This window comes from Columba livia, chromosome Z (genome assembly GCF_036013475.1).
Source record: "Columba livia isolate bColLiv1 breed racing homer chromosome Z, bColLiv1.pat.W.v2, whole genome shotgun sequence".
Classification (NCBI taxonomy): domain Eukaryota; kingdom Metazoa; phylum Chordata; class Aves; order Columbiformes; family Columbidae; genus Columba; species Columba livia.
In genome coordinates this window covers 68,306,062-68,327,186 of record NC_088642.1, presented here as the reverse complement: position 1 = coordinate 68,327,186, position 21,125 = coordinate 68,306,062, and the positions used below count along the sequence as shown (strand labels likewise).

The window sequence follows — 21,125 nt, the reverse complement described above, 5'->3', positions numbered from 1 at the left end:
ACCAGGCAACATAATTATGCAGCAACCCAGAGCTTTAAACACCATGTGTAGATGTAATCTCAAACAATACTACAAGCTCAGAGGCTACAGATTTATTGTTACAAGAGTAATAAACAGTACAGATATGGTGGTTTTCCCCTCTTGGCTCACAGCGTGGTTTCACCTAATGCAAGGCAAACAGAGGCAGTTGCCTGTTCCACAAGTGTAGACTGAGAAGCAAAATCCAGCCTACATGGATGTTGCCTTGGAGGTGAGGTTTGTCTACTCAGAGTCCGCAGACGGACAGCCTGACCACTGGACCATAGCCTTGACCATGTTACTTGACAGCCAGTTGCCAAAACACAATGAAGACAGCTATAGAAAGAGCCATGTTCCCAGGCTGGCTTTTTATGCATTTGGCTCACGGACTAGTGCAACTATAGTCAGTGACCACAACTGGGAAACAAAGTCTGCCTTGCTGAGTCCAGCAAGGTCTTCTCCCAACCAGGGGTCGTGCAAGAAGGAAAAGCATTCCGCATCTTTAACTCTGGGGCTTGCAGTGTAACTTAAAGCTGTTTCTTCAATAAGCACACACTGCTGGCTGGCACCAGCTCAGAAGGAGATCTCTGGGGGCTCAGACAGTCCAGCCACAATCATGCACGGTGCAATTGTGCCTCTTCCCACAAAAAAAGAGGGCCCTGTATCTCAGAGCACAGCACCCTGAACCCCACGCGAGGTTTTCCAGCCACAGCCAGCATGCAGAAATAGGGGAGTTGTCTTCCACAGCCCTGCTGCTGGTGCTGGGTGCCCCAGCATCTACGATAGACAGCTGGAGTCTTCATGGGTAACACTACTGAATATGCATCAATGGAAAATCCAGCATGGGCACTGTTACTGCATACACTGGGTTTTTTAATGGCACAATGGCATCCGTACAACATCCCAGGCACTTGAGCCCTGTCAGAGAAACAGTTTAAGTTGATACCACAAGAAAACTGAGTTACCAGAGAAGTCTCACAAACAGGACCAGTCTAGCAAGCAGTTTTGTTAAGAATGATGCATTAAAAAAAAAAAAAAAAAAAAAAAAGGCATCTGGGAATAGTCTGTAAACACAAAAGGAAAGGTGGTGGAGAGCCATTAGCTAAGTGACCTCACATTCCTCGATTTGCTTTATCAATCTCAGTATTCAGGGAAAAAAAAAAAAAGCCTAAGAGCAGTCCAGGCTCTCCAGTGAATCAACAAAAGCACACAAAGGACTGTACCACTTCTCTCAGCCTCCGGCTGTGCATTAGCTTTTAGCAAAGGTATCTGCCACATGAATAATGCAGCACGTCTTCCAGAGCATCTGTACTCCAATCAATCCACAGTAGCAAATAAAAACCTTTCAGCACGCCTTTCTATCAGGCAGCAGGACCTTTTTTACAGCTGCTCAGAGGCATATCCTTGAAAAAACAACCCTATCTGCTGCCAGAGCTGGAAGCCTTTTAAATTGGCCAGCTGGGAACCAGCCTTTTAAATCAGCCATCCTGCAATGGGCCTTGATTTTATCAATTGCTTTTCTTTGTCCTTTGTTCCTAAAGGATCCACACCCACCATTATGAAGCTCAGATTAAGGGAGCTCAGACTAAGGTTTCAGTCCACTTTTGGAAACAGACACATGCCACCCCCAAAGGCAGCAGCTCACAACGTGCAGCCTGCCCTCGCATTCTCTCTTCCCAAGAGGAACAAGGTGGCCCCACCAGTCACATAACATGCACATGTCATACCTCTCCTGGGCTTTAAAGCCGTCTCACGATCAAAGTACCCTTCCCCAGTGTGGCGGTGTGGGCAAAGAGCCTTCACAAAACCAAGCCTCAGTCATGCTGAAGGTGGTAAAATACCGGCACAGGTGGTAGATACCCCATTCCTGGAAACATTCAAGGCCAAGCTGGATGGGGCTCTGAGCAAGCTGATCAAGTTGAAGATGTCCCTGCTCATTGCAGAGGAGTTGGACTAGATGACCTTTGAATGTCCCTTCCAACCCAAACTACTCTATGATTCTATGTACTCAAACCTCTGTATTTTCAGAGGCAAAGCAGGTGAAGGAAAGTGGTGCTTTGTCCATGCCCATCACTCACACCAGTCTGCACATCAGTCCTATACAGAACCACAAAGGTCTCTTCTTGACAGCCCATCAGGAGCTGTGGGAACTGCTTCCGTCAACTCATCGCAGCAGCACAACCTGCAGGCTACTGGCTGCCTGAGGGAGGACATGCTGCTGGTGCGGATGGACCGGAATCTGCAGAGGTGGTGTGCGACAAAAATGACAACAGCGAGCAAGGTTTCAGAGAAGACCATATGTCTGAGATGTCTTATCTTTCATTAGAAAATCCAGCTCTCAATAACACTCCAAAATATTTGCAGTTCTCCAGCATAGCAAAGACAGTTAAATACAGTACCCTGAAAAGCTGGTTGTGAAAAAACACCTCTGCCTGTAGCATAAACATTTTACAAATACAGAGGACATGAATCAGAGGGTGAAGGAGTCACTCAAGATGGAAATTAGTTATTTCCTCATCCACAAAATGAGTCCCAGGCCTGTCTCTGAGAAGGCACAGCAGCCCCTTTTGTCCCTTATTTTTGGTCCATGCTGGCCAGGGCAGGACGTGAGCTCTGACACGTGTCCCTGGTAGGAGACATGTCAGACCTTCTCCTGTGCTAGCAGCAGGTCAAAGCTTATGTAGTGGGTACCAGGCAGACACAGCCCCAGGAGAGGTGAGACAGTGGCTCCTCTGCTGACACTGGCATCATCTGCTTGGACCACAAATACTTTTGCCTGCCCCAAAATATCTGTGTGGGCCAGAAAAGGCTAGCATCGCAGAGAGACCTGGTCTGTAGTGAACAGCAAGATGCTGGCAGCCCACTGCAGCCCCACAAACACCGTCACCAGCTGGTACCATATCATCTCAGTGTATATTTCTGGCAAGGGACTCCAAAACAGCCCACCAAGGGCCAAGGACATACCAAACTTGACAAAACACACATTATGTGATTTATTTTTTTCATGCTAGAAGATATAGCAAGTATTTTGAACCCCAAAATCATTTTAAGAACAGATGTCCAGGCTAGGGCTGACAGGAGGGAAACAAGATCACTCTACCCACGGCAAGGTTGAGACAGCAAAAATCCAGTGGCCTTCCTGGATGAGCTTTCCAACTGCATTTGGCTTCAGTCAAAGTCGAAACGACAATGCACCCCATCCTACCTGATGGTGACACCTGCCCATGGTATTGCTACATCCTCACCACCTGGTGTTACTCCATGGCTGTGCTCCTCTGTCATGCTGGCACAGCAAGGAGATGGACGAGGAAGCATATGTGCTTAAAAAAAATAGCTCAGCCAGGTTATTTTTAACTAGGTCATCCCAGCACAGCCAGCGGCAACGGCCAGGAGCAGGGAAGAAAGAAAAGAGAAAAACTGGCACAGATCACAGCCTCAGGCAGCTCCCAAGAGGCTCAGACTATCACCTGACCTGATGGGGAACCCAAGACTGCATTTTGGGTAGGATCCCCCAGAACATTGTAAAGTGAAGCCACGTCATGAAGTACTGCCTGAATTGTGACCTGTTCTTTATTTTATTGCTGGGGTCACTTCCAAGCCTGACACTAAATGTGTACTTGAGCCTCCCCTGGGACAAGTTGAAGAAGCAAAAAGAAATTGCAACAATAAAGCATAGAGAATCACAGGGAAAAAATAGTCCAGACTTCTGGAGGTCCTGAGTCCCATCCTCAGCCCCCAGCAAAACTCAGTACAAAGGCAGATCATGTTGCTCAGACTGTCCACTTGAGTTTGGAAGACAGATGAGGATGGAAATCCCACAGCCTCCTTGGGAAACTTGTTTGCTTACAGTCTTGTGGAGAAGCCCAGGCTGCAGTTGGCCTGCAGGGCTAGCAAAGTTACACAGATGACTCTGGTCAAACTTGTCCACCCAGACCCTCGTGGCCTTCACTGAAAAGCTGCTCTCTTTATTGGTCAGACCTAGCCCACACCATTCCAGGTAGGTGCTGCAAATCAGGGGCAGAAGTTGGCATTTATCTTTACTGAAGCCCATGAAGGGCATAAAGCAGGTTGGGATCCTCCAGGTTGTTTAGGAAGCCCAGGGGCTGGGAAGTGCCCATGGACGGTCTGTTGCCAGACCTTGGACTTTCCTGCAGTGGGCAGACAGGCGCCACTCTTTCCATGAGCAACCAAAGTGATTCATCCTGGAGCAAAGGAGCCTGAGGCACCTGTGGGCACCACCACTGCCATTCTGCTGCCAACAGCACCTGTAGCTCCACTTCCTGAAGGTTCACACTTTTCACTCAGGCACAGGGTGTGAAACACTGCCTTGCTGCAGATGAATTCCCCCAGGCTGCGGAAGAAGTTGTTTCGTTAATATTTTTAAGATAATGTCATCTAGAAATCAAGCTGAAGGGCATGGTCTACCCTCCAACAAGTGCTTGGTCAATGCAAAGTCAGTTTTTGCAACCCAGGAGGGACAGGGAATCCTCCAAGGATGATCCCACACTCAGTGGCAACACCATTTTCTGGCAGTTCAACCCTCCCCTTTGCCACAGGTCCTATGATTGTTTAATGTGGTGCCCCCTACTCCAAAAACTCTGACAGAAAGAAAGATGGTGACTGGAGACACAAATGGCTTCAACCAGCACAGCCTTTAAGAAATGCAGTAGTAGGTAGGGGGAGCGTTAAAGGCTGGAAAAATGCAAAACTACTTTGAAACTCAACTCAGTTTCATTAGGCTTATCAGAGCTCCCAGGAAGGGCAGGAGGCAGTATGACAAGCAGAGGATGGGGCCACCCCAGCCTCTTTGGAGAGCGAGCCCCTTATTCCTCTGGTTCACTGCCAGCTTTCCAAGATAGCCTATGTACTCTGGCAGAAAGATAAAGTTGACTTGCCTGCATTCTCCAGAGACAATACCCTCTTTCACTCTGACGGTTACCTGGGCAGCAAAGAAAATATTATTGCTTATCAACTTCCTTGTGAGTACTAATGTGCTCCTGAATTCAATGAGAGGGCAAATTCCACCTTACAGAGCTTTTCTACCCTGGCAAGATCCTGCTCTGTTACGAAAGAAAAGCAAATACAACAATCCCAGTTCAAAGAACAACAAAAACTGGATGCCTCCCCCATCCCCACACACATTGCAAAAACTCATTATAGAAAGGAAGTGGTGAAATGCACAAGCTTTAAGAGAAGTTGCCACGTTTCTCATCAGAAAGGCAACCTTGAAAAACTCATCATCTGACCCTCTGCAAGCTCAGCAGTTTCTCCTGAAACCAGAACACCATGCTTTTGGTCTTCTGTTTCACAGGAAGAAGCTTCCTGCTATTCAAGGCCAAGCTGGTTTCTGAGTTTCAGGAACCAAAGTTCAGTTCCTTCTTGAAAAGACACAGCTGGGTCTTAGTAGCCTCCCAAGCTGTTTGGGATTATAGGAACACTTGGCCACAGTGCTCTTTATAGTGAGGTCTAAGCACACCTGCAGATATCTGGCAGATGGGTTACGTCTGCTAAAGTCTATGCAGAAGGCTTTCCTTGAAGCAAAGCTGAGCATCACTGTTTCAGGGGGTTTGGCCATCTTCAGAGAATGTCAAGACCTTGGTTAGTTGCCCAGAGGACTCCAAGTGGTGTCCACTGGGCTGGCCAGAGTTATTCCCAAACCTCTGCCTAGCTGAAGAGTTGTGGCTGCAATCAGGACAAAGGTATGTTAGGAAATCTGAAGTGGCAAGCAGGATGGCAAAGGCAGTGGAAATACACCAAGCGCAGATGTTTCTTCCATGGTCTGTGAAGGTTTGGATGCTACACACTTTAATGTCTGAAGATACAGCCCTTACCTCTAAAGTGATCTAATGTTATCACATTCCCCCATGACTGAAGGTTTGTGCATTAACCAGCCCAGGGGCTAGAATGCTTGCACAATATGGTGAGATTCTGGCCAGCGAGATCAAGCCAAGCCTTTTAACCTTATCTCCAAAGCTACTTGAGAAAACTGAGAGCCTGATCAACCAGGTCAAAATGGAAACTGCTAAAGAGCGGGGGAACTAAGCAGGATCTGATTGTCTGGGTAGCAACGCACAAGCACAGATGCCAGGACAGTCTAGAGCAGGGGTGTCAAACTCACTTTCACCTAGAGCCACATCAGCCTCCCAATTGCCTTCAAAGGGCCCAATGTAACTTTAGGATCATATATAAATGTAATTACTCGTACATTTATACAGTCTTAAAATTACATTCAGGCCTTTGAAGGCAACCACAAGGCTGATGTGGCCCCTGGTGAAAATGAGTTTGACACATGTGGCCTAAAGGACCTCGCCTCTGGTGATCTCCAGTCCAGCCTCACAGTGAAGCTGCCCAGAGTCCTAAACCCAGGCAGATGTGGAGCCTTCAGAACCTGCAAGGATGAAGGCCTCCATCTGCCTGGTCTCCAGGCTGCACCACCCTCTCAGGGATGCAGTTTTCTCTCACGTCTGACCTACTTCCCTCCAGCTGCAGCTTGCATCCTTTTCTCCTTGTTACATGATCTGTCACTGCCAAGAAGAGTCTGACTCTGCAACTTCCCTTCCAGGAATTGTATCCCATTGTTAGTAAATTTGTTTGGCAGCAGACGACACAGGTACCCACTACCATAGACTAGAGAAGAACTGGCTCTGGGTTTCCCAGCCAGGAGCAAAGGGAAATGGTCCCTGTCTCTCTGGAAGCAATGACAGCAGGACCTTGCTCTTTGAAAGGTGGTGGGCAGCATCAGAGGTCTTCTCTGAAGCCTATCACTGCAGAGGTCTTCCATCTCCATTTCAGCATCATCTGCACACAAAAACACTTAGGGACTCACAGAAAAGAGAAGTGTGAGGAGCAACCCCACAGCCATGCACCACCTGTGGAATTGCTTTATGGTTCCAGTTGAAGCTATTATCTTTGGCTGAACCAGGAGTTTCCTGGAGAACAGAGAGATGCCAATTCTAAGACACTTTTGAGCATCCTAACAGTAGGCATCATTTATCGGATGCACAACAAGCCAGCAAGAGAGCATGGCAAATGCAGGTGTTCCAGACACAACAGCCAATGCGTTCTTCTGCTACATCACAAGTTTGAAAATCGATTCACTGCTTAGAGAAGAGATAGCGTGTTCAGTTTTGCTCTTTTTGGTTCTTAGGCAACATCAATAAAAGGCAGACTAAGTGGTGGGACTACCCATGCTTTCCCTGCCAGGGAAATGAGATCCTGTGCCCATTCTTTCTCCTGCTGGTCTTGGCAGATGTACAGTGTCTGGGAAACCAGTGGCACCACTCTAAACTGAGTCCATCAGTTCAAGTGCAGAAGTAGTGTATGGCTCCCACTGGTAGCACACTTTTGAAGCAGATCTCTTTATCCCTGCTATTTACTGCATTCCAGTTTGCATTGCAAAGCCATCTTGGAGCATGCAGGCAGGATTGCCTCCAGAGGAAAACAAAATCATTCCAAGATCAGAACCCAGTGCACTCCATGTGCTAACTGACCAGTTGAGTAAAATTAAAACTTTAAAAATGCCTGTTGATATGAAGTCCAAGTACCACCTCTTTCGCTCTGCAGGTCTACTCCTCTTGCACTGTACATGTGGCTATAGTTAGAGAGGTAAGGTCAGTCACACCTAGTTCATTCCTGCCAGCCTCTCTGCATACCTCCTCAGTAATATTTTTGATTGCCTTCCAGCTCTGTCCCTCTGCATCACCCCTCTCTCCAGCCCTGCCAGAACTGCCACATCCCAGCTGAGCTCCTCGCTACAGGCTCTCTCTCTCTGCCTCTACCACTGCTTCTTTCCATGCCAGTCTGTTTCTCCAGGATAGCTGATATCCACACTGACAAAGTGATATTTTCCCAGCCTTTGAGTCAGCTCTGGGCATGTGTGCCTCAAAGACTTTTTGAGCCAAAGGCTTATCTGTCTGTTTAGCCAGCCCTAATGGATTTTCCACCTGCAGATTCATCTAATAGTTTTTCTTGAATCACATCCCCAACATCCTGTGTCAATGAGTTCCACTGTTTATCTGTATCCTGTAGTTCCTGGGCAGTGATAAACAGGGGAACAACCGCTCCCTATCTGAACTCTCCATCCCATCATCCTACTATACATCAAAGGCCATATGTCATACCCCTTTTCAGGCATACCTTTTCCAAGCTAAACAGTAGTCCCTCTCTGCCTTCGCTTCTGCACTACCAGGTCTTCAATAAGCTGCAGAAAGCTAGAATTGCATGAGGCATTCAAGACACAGCTGCACTGTAGACGTACCCAGACAGCACTTGATCTTTTCACAGTGCCAGCGGAAAGGGAGAAAAAAAAAGAAAAGGGAAAGGTAGCACAGTTCTTGAAGTCTGGCTTTGAATTAAAGCAGCATTTGAACTCCTGATACAATGCAGGCCAGGCAGTTTGGGATGTGATTTCCATGCCTTGAGCAGCAAAACAAAGACTATCTGTGTGAAGAAGAGTGAGAAGAAAAGCACCGGGTAGGACACACTGCGACACACTGCACCTAACTTGAATATGCGGTTTTCTCTGGATATCTTGTATGCATTCATGAAATTACATGGGCATCTAGGGCTTTTCCATACCAGGCTCCAGTCTCCTCAAAGCCAGAGGAGACTCAGTGTCCTGCTCCCAGCTCCTGCTCAGCCAGAGATGACAGCAAGGGGGAACTGTCCCACAGAGAGGTCCTCAAGCAGGCTTGAGGGCAGCTGTGGGAACAGCAGGATGTGCAGTTCCAGCTAAACAGCCTTGGACAGGTTATACAGAAGTATGTTTTTAACGAGTGCAAGGAGTGATAGCCCAGGCCAGTGAGAATGGTGTTTCGGGTCAGAAAACCACCCCCATATGCATGATATGTGAACGTTGGGACTAGGCATGTGAATGCACGGGTCAGAGTGTCACCGACAAGATATGCATGGGAACATGACTGAAAACAGTCACAACACGAGTATGGTGTGTTTTTAACAACAATTACTGAAAAAACATCTCGTTTAACCTCTTAGTCCAGGCCCATATCTGTAAAACACACAGACCTATAAATTGTCAATGGCTAATAAAGACAGCCTCTGCCTGGCTCTGCTCTTGCTGCTAATAAGAACTCTATGTCTGTGCGTCTGTATGTGTTGTTCCTCATTGCCACAGGCAGCAGCTGAGTGCTGCCACTGCCCCATGTGACACCCTGGGCACCCTGTGAAGCCAGGTAACTCCAGGCATGGGAAAGAGACAGCAGACAATGACACCCACAGATACAGAAGTAAAGAAAGGTAAATGTTTTTAGAAAGAGCTCCAAATAACTGATTCAAGACACTTACAGGTTTCCAGACTTACAGACAGATACACCATGCAATCATCTTCCTGTACTGGGAGTGGCACCACTGGCAGCAGAACCACGCAACAGTGAAAGGTGTGTGAAACCCTTCTAGTGTCACATATGGTGTCTGTGCCATTAATCTTCCAAACCCCCACAACGGAGCTTGACTGCATGACAGGTAGAAACAACAGTATAAACACTGCTAGACTGTATTTTTGTGTGTAAGATACAAGTTGTCATGAAGCCACAGAAAAGTTCATGTTGGAAGCGATGCTGCCAGAGAAGGAAGAATGGATAAGACACTGGAAAACTCTTCTGAAATACACAAAACCATACACAAGATAATGACTGGTTTCTCTGGTGTCTCAAAATTGAAAGAAAGAGGAGGTAGAGAAATTGCCACTTCAGTTCCCTTTTTACACATCAAACAGATCCACTCTCAATTAAGCTTAAGAAGTCCTGTTCTACTAACAGCCCTCAAAGGGCTAGGCACCAAAAACAAGCTCCCAAGTAATCTCAAGTAAGAGACACCCCAAGCTAACAGCAAGACAAGCTTTATTGAAATGTTTTTTGAAATTTCAAGGATGACCACATGTCGTGGTTTAACCCAAGCTAGCAATACAACCTCGACAGCTGCTCACTCACCCCTTCATCCAGCCCCATAAGAGGAGAGAGAATCAAAAGGGAAGGGAGAAACTTGGATTGAGATAAACACAGTTTAATAAAGTAACAAAATACTAATACACTACTAGTCTCTCTCTATATATATAATAGAAATAAAAGATACTGAAGGCAATTCCTCACGAACTCTGTCCACAACTGAGCAGTCAGTCCCAGCAAGCCACACCTGGTCCTACAGCTGATTCCAGAAGAAAAGAAGAGAGGAAAAAAAGGCAGAAAGCCCAGAAGCCTCTGCAAAAATGGCAAAAGGCTGGGCTAAACGTCTCAACTGAAACTCCCCCAGCTCAATAGCAAGAGCAAGTAAGAGAAAGCTGAAGAAGTGTCAACCAAAAGGCCCTGACTTCTTAAATACGGAGTATGACACTAATGGGATGGAATACTCTCATTGATCAGTCTGGATGTCAGTCAAGCTCTGCCCCATCCATGCCCCCCTGCCTCGGTGCAGAGAGCAGAACCCTCAGAGTGTCCTTGGCTCTCAGACCAGAGCAATTAAAAATTTTAACTCTGTCCTGGGGTGTTATTTGCTTGTTCTCAAACCAAGTCCAAATATTGACCATGCTAGCTACAAAAAAGAAAGTTTCTAACTGCATGAAGAAAATTAACTCATTTCAGCCAAACCAGCACACCACAATATACTCTAGGACATCCTTTGATATTTTGCTTCCATCCAGTGCAGATAAAGCAGGTAAGTGTTCTGCAGCAAAATGTTAGGGATTCTTACCACTCATCCGAGTTCAACACTTGGCATGCGTGCTAGGAAAGAAGTGTGGGAAGCAGAGACCAAGATAGATCTTCCAGGTGGACACTAGCTAGAAGTTTCCTTTGTTCTTTAGAATCCTTAGAACTTCACTTCCTAATATCATCACCACGTTTTCACTTTTACTCTCAACACAAAATCACAGGTGAGTTTAGGCTGGAAGGGGCCTCTGATGGGTCTGTAGGCCAAACGCCCGGTTAAAGCAGGCCAGATTTCTCAGGGTCTTGTCCACATGAATTCTGAAAATCTCAAAAGGTGGAGGTACTACAGGCAAGCAAACCATCCTGCTAAGCCACTGTCTGGCAAATAACCATGACCTCAGTCAGTCAATACACAACAGCTGTAGAGGCACGTACCAGTCACACACAGTGCTCTGCCTCCATGAGGATGACTCACCTACCCCTCCCTCTCCAGATCTCCAGCCAAGTCAGTCAGTGAAGTTCATCACCACTTACAGTCAATGTCCAAAGTGACTCAGAGGACTCCTGCCTTCAAATTATCACTCCTCCAGTGACCACAACACCAAACTCAGGAGATGAAGCTAGCTGTTGTGTTGAGGAACAAGAATACCACCTTGGGGCCCTAAAGGCAAAGCCCAGTAGAACGTGATGAGAGCTTGTAAAGAAGAGTGTATGCTCTCCACCATGGTGAGGTGGGATGCTTTGGGGTGACAAGCCAGAGAAAGAAATCTCTGAAGGATACCAGCTAGTTGCTGCTTAGCTAATGGCAGGCTGAGAGATGTCACCTACTTCCAGAGAACACTGATGTCTGAACTGAGTAACATTATTTAAAAGATCATCCTGTTCAAGTTTCTAGAAATGCATCATCCGAGGAAGCTCTTCCTACGATTCCTCCTCTTCGCTGCTAAAAACACAACTGCCTTATTATTTTGCCAAACAGTAACTTCTGCTTCCAGCTCCTGGCTCTTGTACTGGTTTGTCAGCCAGACTGAAGAATCCATTATCTATAAAGATACAAGAAACTTCTGATCTTTTCAACTCTACAGAAACCAAGGGTTCACCAAAACACAACCTGAACACCAAGAAACATGAAAGTGTCATGTTTCCACTTGAGCTTTTACTTATAAAATCACAGTAAAGGGTATGGTTTTTCTGCACCAAGACGAGGTTTGTCTGACAGGATGCATCACACCCTCCACTACTCTACAGGGCTTAACACATGGTGGGGGACACAAGCCTCAAAGAGACACAAGAGGTCATAGAGTCAAGCCCTTCAGTCCCTGTTCTGCCTTTAAATGAGTGCCATGATTTTTAAAACTGCGAGACAATGAACTCCTATTGATTTCTATGGAAGCTATTGGATGTCAGGCTACAATTAGCAAAATCAATCTTTTCAATTAAGACTTTGGGCCTCAGTTACTGATATCAAGACCTTTGCAAATTTGAAGAGAAACATGAGCCACAACTATGACCACAGGCAGGAGGGGTCAGAAGAGAGACTCTGATCTTCCCTGACATTAAGGAAAAGAGCCTCTCTACATGGGAGGAGATGAATATTATGAAAGCAGGAACTTGGAGCAATATTATTCTGATTTGTTCTTGTTCCTCTGTATGTGTATTTTGGTATTCGAATTAAATTAGAGAAAATGACAGAGAAAAATCATGTGAACTAATTACATTTAACTAGATGTTAGAAAGACAATCTTTGACTGCTTGTATTTGTCTGTTGCCATTAAAGAGCTGTCTGGGTTGTCTGTGTCTATTACCCTGCAATTTTGTTGCCAGCACAGGCTCCTTGCAGAGGCCAGACAGAATGGAAGAAACCAGAGGATGACAAGGAAGATTGGTACTTCCCAGCATCATTCATTACCAGTGCTCCCAGTAACATAAATGTGAGGTGCCTTAGACAGGAGCACTGCTGCTGTGCCAGTAGTTCAGGCAAAATGGTAGCTGCAATTTTCTAAGGCAATATGTTTTATATTTTCCAAGATTCGTGTATTCTTGCTCAGGGCAAACACCGCAAAACACTGCTTTAAATAACTGATTTAAAATAACCTCACATGTAACGGTGTGGAAGGTGGCTGAGAGCTGAATTTCCTGGCAGACCCGAACTTTGCACAGCCTGGAAAGCGAAACTCCACAGATACCCAAAGGGAGAAGAGCTACTGTGCTCTGGAGGATGGTGAAAAGCCTATCACTGGATTCAGCGCAGACCGTCAGTGTGACAATGACACTGAGTGGCATTCAGGGGCAGCACCACTTCAGGGGTCTTTTTAGCAGACGGGAAAACATGTTATGTGCAAGTGCTCTCCAGCTAAATGAGACCCAGGTGAGACTGCAGTAGGACAGGTGGCTTCAGGAGAGATCTGCTGCTCCCAGCCCTGCGCTTGCATGCACTCTTGTTCATCCGCAGCATCACTCCACGACCCAACTGAGGGAAAGGGACACCTCTGAGGAAGAGGCACTTGTCTACTGAGCACTACCCGTGCACCCTGTCTGTGGTTCCCAGAACACCTGGAATGGGATCCAGAGTTTTCTGACTCTCCCAAGGAAGATTTCAGCCCTCTACACAAGCACCCTGCAAGGAGAATTTAAATCATGTTATCTGCAGACCAAGGATTGCTTTATTTCTGCTCTCAGAACTAGGTCCAGTCCTTGCCTTGGCTCCAGCTCACACCTTTGTGCTGACTGTCCTTGGTCTGCTCTACATACAAGCTGGAGCCACGAGGCTCATATTCACTTCACTAGTGTAACTCTGACCTGAGCCTTGCCCAGCCACCTTTTCCTGGGAGGATCTCTCCTCCTGTATTACCTCCTCTCCTGTTTAAGCACACCTTCCAGAGCTGCGGGAGAAAGAACAAGATGGAGTTTGGCCTCCGCTGCTTTTCTGCAAGATATCTAATCAGTTTCCATGGACTTTGACTCAATCTCAGTGATAAAAATACCACAAATGCTGGGAATTTCTGCTGCTTTGTCTTTCTTATCATTTTCCTCAGTGACTGTGCCACAGAGGGAGAGGGGTAGTGCAGAGTCACCGGTGCAGAAGACCTCATCTCTGCAGGTAGGAATCTCCGTGTTTCCTGTCACAGAGATAAAGAGCCCAGCAACTCACCAGATTGGAAAGAAACCCTTGCACAAACCAGAGCCCAGAAGGATGCTCAGAAGAGAGAGGGCAAACTTTGGACACTGCTCTGGAAAACATGAAAGCGTGTGAAACAGAGCAGGGAGCAGGTCAACACAGGAAGAGAAAACAAGGCTTGGAGCTGCACACTATCATTTGTCCCACCATGGGCAGCGATATGTCTCCAAGCTTTAGAAAGGGTTTTGCTTGGCTGAAGGTCAGAAAGTCCTACTTGTGAATTTCAAAGTGCTTTGGAAATAGTAAGCATCAGCATTACCCTAATAGAGCCCTGCAGGGTGTATTTTCAAAACGGAGAATTGCTGGCAAGCCTGTAATACCACAGAGGGGAAATCCCTGGAAATACTAGGCCAGTCTGGCTTCTACTTGCAAGCCAGTATAACCCTCTAAGTGTCAAACTCCCTCAGCCCATACAGCCTCCTGGATGATGTAAAGGTCTTTCCTGTTTCTCCTGCGGAGAGGCAGAAGGTGCGTCAGCGTAATTGGTATGTGCTGCAGGCTGCTCGCCTCAGTCAGCTCTCTGCAGCCAGAGCAGCTTAACGTGCGCTTAGGGGAAGCCAGGTGATGACTACACGAGAAACAACTCACTGCATTATTGCTCTGCTGTCTTCTTGCCATAGGAGCAAGAGATCAGACCGCCTGTGGCCCCGTTGTGCACGAAGAGGCAGCCAGCCCTTGCTGTTTCAAAGAGCAGCCGCTGTCCAGCCTCACCAGGAACAGAGCTGCAGGTCTCCTCAGGTCTGAGCAGATTTAGCAGCAAGTTCTTCAGCAGCCTCCCAGACAGCAGCCCACTGGCCAACTGTAATACTGGCTGCCATTTTATTGCCATAAAGGACTGCTGCTGTTTATAACTGGCAGATGACTATACTCGGATAAGGTGATGGCTTGTTTGTTTGTTTGATTGAAGCAAACACTTCAAGCAAACTTTCTTGGGCAAGATTTATTTATGAGAGTGGAGGAGAGGGTCCATCCACTAAGGACCAGGACTCTGCTGAGGTCCCCTTGGACCAACCAAGCGTGTATGGTGGGGAACTGAGCTGGGACAGTTTCCCTCCTCACTGTTTCTTCACAGAAGGTCTCTGTCACAACCCAGCCTCCAAGAGTTTCCCCATCAAAATCCCTGCTGTGGAAACCAAGGCCCACCAGGGTGGGATGAAGACTTCATGCTGTGGAGCTACCGCGGGCCAAGGAACACAAGAACAACAGGCAGCAAGCTAACCACAATGTATGAGGAGCCTGCAAGGTCACGCACAAAATTTATCTTAGCTTGTCCCTGAGGCAGCTGTCTCTCACTCCAAAACATTGCTTTCACTTCTGTGGATTTGCCAAAGCCTTCAGTGCTCCCCCTAACTTTGTAACACTGAAGTGTCTGTGTGCATGGGCACCTGCAGCTCACTGCAGAGGGACCTGTTCCATACTTGAGCGTACATCCCCAAAACATGGTCTGCACAGCACTCAGGCATCTGGCAGTCCAGTCAGCCCACAGGCAAGAGAGAACTGCCCTTGAATAGGCACCACAGATTGGTTCCAGAGACCAGCAGCCTGTCCAGTGCCAACTTACCTATAAAGAGACTCACAGAAACCTGCCACGGAGTCAGACAACACAAAATCCACTTATTATCCAGCTAAGAAATGTAGTAGAGACAGAAACATCCAAAATATTATCCATTACTGACATTTTCTCAGCAAGAAATCTGCTCAGAGTGGCAAACATATATACTCGAGAGACATACAGAAATTACCCAGGGCAGGGGAAGAAAGTGAGAAACCCAACACATCTGCATATACGCTGAGCTGCTATCAGGAAACCCACCTGCTGCACAGCCAGCAGCTGGTCTGATCGGTGGGACAGAGGTGAGCGATGCTGCCGGCCAGGATGGTGCAGCTGGCACACAGAGGGCAGGCAGTGGTCTCCTCTCCACCCCAGACTTGAAAAACCAGCACGCTCATGCAGACCTGCTTTGCCGCCAAGAAACAGAGGTCAGGAGGAGTTCGGGGCAGAGCTGGGGTGCAGGAGGCATAATTGTCTGGCACTTTGTCCAAACATCTCCAGTGCCTGGGCCTCACATTTCCCAGGTCTATGACAGGGTTTGATTTGTTGCTATGGCCTAATGGATTGAATGAATTTAAAATAGCTGTCATTGACAGAGCTATACGTTGTCTGCAATAACGCTGATTCACCAAAAAACATCAGCACAGATGAAAACACCTCGTTTTTGCCTTTTCTTGAAGAAAAAAAACAGTTCCCCCTTATCCCACCTCCTGAAGCTTTGCTCTAATGTTTCCTAAAATGCTCTCACCAAAACGTGAACTACCTGCTTGTCTCCATCAGTCACTCCCTATCGCTGATCAAGCCAGGAGACATCAGAGCTCTCTAAAGAGTGCAGAGACAGTGGGAGAACAAAAGGAACAGCAGGGCTACACAGGCTGCTCCTTTGTTAACCCATCAGGAAGCCTGAGTTGGGAAGCTTAAAAAGCAACCAACACCCAAATTCTCCTCAAGTGTTCCCTGAATCCTCTGAAGAAATCATTTCCCTTGAGCCAAGAGGCCAGAAGAGGTTAAGCCTGTCCAAGCAAATTCCCTTTACAGGGACTGCAACAAACACGGTGCCTTCTTAGGAGGTATAAGCGAACTGGGGGATCAGGAACAGTCAGGATGCTGCAAAGGCTGTTTTTCCATGCTCCAGCACAAGACAAGGAGAGTACCACTCCCTGCAGGGTGAACAATGGATGTTCAGCAAGACACTGCACATAGCTGGCCTCCCCAGGCCACTGGGGACTTGTTTGCAAAGTGCTGTCATCATTACATATCCCATCCCAACAGCCTGCCTTCACCCCTGACAGAAGAAGCAGTACTCCAAACCTGTTCTGCCTGAAAGTAAGACCCCTTCATGGGTTTGCCCTGAAGGAGGAACTGGCACCGGGAGACCCTGCTGCCAGAGAGCATGGCCTAGATGTTGTTTATGTGGTTGTCATCGTGCTCTGTACAAGACGTGACCTGCCCTGACATCACACACCCAAAATCCCCATGACTCCAGCACAAAGGGACACACACATACACACAAGAGACGTAGACTAGGCTTCTCTCTGTACCATAGGCACAGTTATACAGATGCCAAACCGTTTCACGGGCAAGCAGAGCTGGCAGGATGAGGCACAGCGTTGCCGGGCAGGCAGTGTGATGCTGACTCCCACCTGCCTCAAGTTGGCAAGAAGCCCTGTTGCTCCGTGCTCCGGCCACGCACCCCGGAGAGGAGCCCGGCCCACTGCACACCCTCTCGGGCCGGCGGGCTCCTACCGAGGGCCGGCTTTCGGTCTGTCACTCTCCACACCGAAAATCCCTCCTGCGGTTACCTGCAGGAACAGCCCAAGGGCAGCGCGCTGCTAGGGAGCAAGAATCCTGCCCGGGGAGGGGGCGACCAGCACCGGCTGCCCCGACAGCGACCAGTGGGGAAGCCCCGCTCCCGCTGCGGACACCGGGGGATTCCTGAGGCCCGCGGCACCTGGCGGCTGCCGCATCACCCGGCCATCGGTGTCCCCGCGGCTGCGGGTGGCAGCGGCTCCGGCTGCGCACAAAGCGGGGTGGGGCCGGCGGGGGCTGCAGCACCCCAGGCGCACGGGTACGGCAGACGCTCCCCGCTCCGCTCCGCTGCACCACCGGGCATCCCAGGCTGTGGCAGGTGCACCGACCGGCCCTGCCCACGCTCGCGCCGGCCCCAGGACCCTCCCCACCCCCGGCCTCATACCTTGCCGCAGGCGCCGGGGGTCCGGCAGCGTACAGAGTGAGCATGGGAGCCTTGGCGAGCCCAGCCTTTCCGTGCCAGCCCGGCCCCGCCCGCCCGCCGTCCCCGCCCCGGTCCGCCCCGCCGCGCAAGCGGGAGGTGCCGGCGAGGCTTGGGGGCTGCTCGCCGCCCCTGATGCGGGAGCTGGTTCCCGCAATGCTCCGGCGCGCCTTCCCGGGGAGGTGCGGTCCGGCAGGGCGGCGGCGTGATCTGCCGTGGGAAGCGTGGGGTTTGCTGTGCTGCTGTCGTGGGGAGAGCACCTCCAAAAACACGGCAAAGTGCTCAAAGTGCCGCTGAGCTCGGGGAGCCAGCCCGCCTGGGCCAACAGGTACAACTTCTCGTCACCATCACCCCTGCAGTAGGTTCTCCGGTCTGTGTCTGGAGGTACATTGTGAAGGCTGGGTACATTTTCCTAGGAGACCATTCGGACAGCATCAGGACTTTGCCATCATCTGTGCAGAAGGTACCCACAGGTCTTGCCTTAGCTCACGGATCTGCTGAGAAGATGGTGGCACATTTCTATAATCTTAGTGCAACCTCCAGGTACTGGACACTGCTCCCTGAACACAGCACACACCTCTAAAACACCTATCAGTTGTGCCAGCCTTAGCTGGCAGCCTCTGGCAGGCTCAACAGTCCCTGGCAGATGGAGAGACACCAGCCCACATCAGACCAAAGGTGCAGGGGTTTTCACTGATGGCAAGTGACTCTAGAAAGCTTCTCATGCCTGCTGAGCTCACACTCAGACTCTGGGATCAGCTGGTACTACAAGCCCATCTAGTACTTGGATGTGGAACTTAGCTCACAGACAGCATGACAGATGAAAGGGCAGAGATCTCCTTGCCCAGGTCACGCGCTCAGCTAACACCACTCTGGTCCTGTCTAAACAGAGTCTGAGACAGCTAACTCATCTCCATGCTTTAGTCCCACCAGTCTGTGGGTAGCAGTGGCAGCTCAGGGCTGACCCAGCAGGTGTGACCAGACTGTGAGACGGATTGTCCTCCGCAAGGGAGATGCTGCAGTTCAGGTGTCTCCACTTTCATTATGTGGTAGTGAGATGGGAGTCTGCCAGTCCCTCAGGACAGCAGGAGTCCTTTTGGGAAAAGGAAAGGAGGCTTTGACAAGAGCTATTCTACGGAATCCTTCAAGGGAGTTGACCAGAATTTCAGAAGCAACCAGGAGCCCCCAAGAATGACCTTGCTGCCAGTTACCAGGCTGGGACAATCCAGGAGACTGAGGCAATCAAGCAAAGACACAGTTGTTGAAAAGAACTGTCCATGGATAGAGCACAAGAAGCAATCCAGCTGTGGACAGGAATCATGGCTGCTTCTGCAGCAGCTGTCCTGGACCTGCCCTGCCGTTCCTCAAAGCTGCTTCAGGTGCTGACAAAGTGAACAGGTTTGCTGCACATTCCCCTTTGTCGTCTAAGACTGAGACTGGTGTCTGTACTGGCATGTCCTTGGTCATTGGGGTGAACTCTGTTCCTTGTCTTCTTTCCTGGGACTTCTCAACTGGTCATCCAACAGCAAAGGCCTGGCTGAGCAACTGCTGTTGGCAGCCTGTGTCCACAGAGGTGGTTTGTGACAAAGAGCACCCTCACACACAACACTTGTCTTGCTCTGCATAGGGCTACCAGCAGCCCCAAAGAAAACACTGCTGTTAGTGCTTTCTGTTGGAATCCAACAGCACAAGTTGGAGCAGTGTGCCCTGTAACTCTCTGCCATCCCACATCCTGAAGTGCCAGAAATCAATGCAGAGGCAGGCTAGTGTCACCTCTGGACATCTCGTCCCAGTCTGTGCAAATTAATGAAAAGTGGAAAGCTACCGCCGCAGACAGCACAGCTCATTATGGAAGGGAGTATTGTGTGTCACTGGCATACTGCTGGCCAGAAACCACATCCAGCACTGCAACCTGCAGCAAGCCGCTGGGCAGAGCGGAGCTGACACCTGTTGTGCTTGCTCTGTGTCACAGGAGCTACACTGGCATGGCCATATTTGTGGTGTCTGTGTGGCTGTGGCATAAAGCACCTCTCACCTAGGTGGGGGCAGCTCCCAGGGAGCAGGGTCCTGCCTTGAAGGGAGAGGCTGCAGAAGTGGATGAGATGAAGCAGAAGAAAAACAGCTTTCCGATAGTGATATGCCTTGCAACACTAGGAAGGGCATGACAGCTTTGCAGATGCAATATCCTCATACAGGTTTAGTTCAGGGCTGTGTTATACCAGTGCACAGCCCGGTACATCTACACTGGAGAAGGCACTGTAGCAAACACTGTGTTCTGCTTCATCCCAGTCTGCTGAGAACAAGGGGCCTGACATGCCCACGATACATTTGGATGGAGCCACATGGAGGAAGCTTCTAATTAGTTATACCCAATTAGCATCATATCTAACAAGAATTTCCCTAGCTCCCACCTCTCCTGCTGTATTTCCAGCCCTGCAAAGTTCGAGATTGCTGACTGTGCCACATGTACGGGGGTGGGTGGCACGGAGGGGTGGGGTAGAAGCTGGGCCCATGCAACACCCACCTGCTTTGGGTACTGACTTAAAATGCCATTGTGATGGCAGCATCAAAACTGGAAGTCTTTTCAGAGTCTATGGCATCGGGATGCCCCTTGAATGTGCAAGAGCTTTTATCAGGTTGAAAAATGTTAAATTATTGGAAGATGAAGCAAAAAATATCAGTTGGGTTTCATTTCCTTTTGCAACTTTTCCTCCCTGCAAATTTCTGCCATAAATAATACTTTTGTATTAACAGAATCCCTTTATGGAAAAAAAATAAAGGTATTATTTTCAGCAGGGGGCTGTGATGTTGGGCTGAGTACTATTTTTTCCCAAGGGACCTTGAAATTTGATTTTACTTACCTTGGATGTTGCCTCAAGTCTCAAAGCTTCCTACCAGCTTGACACCAGAATGTGTCAAAGAGGTTCTGTATTACAAAAACTAAGCTTAAAACCAGAGCAGATACCAATCCACCAGCTAGGATCTCAAAGACAGACTTTGCACTTGGCAAGAAGCCATCAGTTAATAACAAGAAGAAGCGGGGACTTCATCTCAGTGGTAGTGGACCATGCACCTCAAGCAAGCATCTGTCTGCAGTGGGACAAGGAACCTCTCACCCCAAATATGCTTGCTATGGTTAGTGATATTTCCTCTTCCACTGACCACCCTGGTGTGCCATTTTCACTCTGGAGAGCTCCTGAGGCTGAGCAGGAGGCACACAGTGATATTCTCAGGATTTAGCATCTCAGTGTGGCCTTCAGCCTCTCACTAAACACCAGGAAAGGGGTTAAATTACTTCAGAGGGCATTAAATTACATCATCTCCACCACAATAGCCCTGGCCTTCAAAAGTTGTTTATCTTCTTGAACCTGGCAAGTCCCTAGACCAGACAGGGCTAATGTTCTGTAGAGCAGCTCCTAGCACTGCGAAAGGGCTGGAGAAGTCCCAGGTTTGGCTCAAGGCCACTGAGGCGAGCTCTTATGTGGG

At 48.7% G+C, this 21,125-nt stretch overlaps 1 protein-coding gene across 2 annotated transcripts in view; it reads right to left on the bottom strand.

The window, feature by feature from the left end:
* The window catches only part of CORO2A (coronin 2A), a 57,765-nt gene extending 40,059 nt beyond the window's left edge, over positions 1 to 17,706 (bottom strand). The window contains exon 1 of one of the 2 annotated variants that reach the window (XM_065046289.1): positions 17,604 to 17,706. The gene's annotated coding sequence lies outside the window, so the exon portion shown is untranslated. The remainder of the gene's footprint in view (positions 1 to 17,603) is intronic. The other variant, XM_065046287.1, reaches the window with a different exon arrangement.
* Positions 17,707 to 21,125: the final 3,419 nt, after the last annotated feature.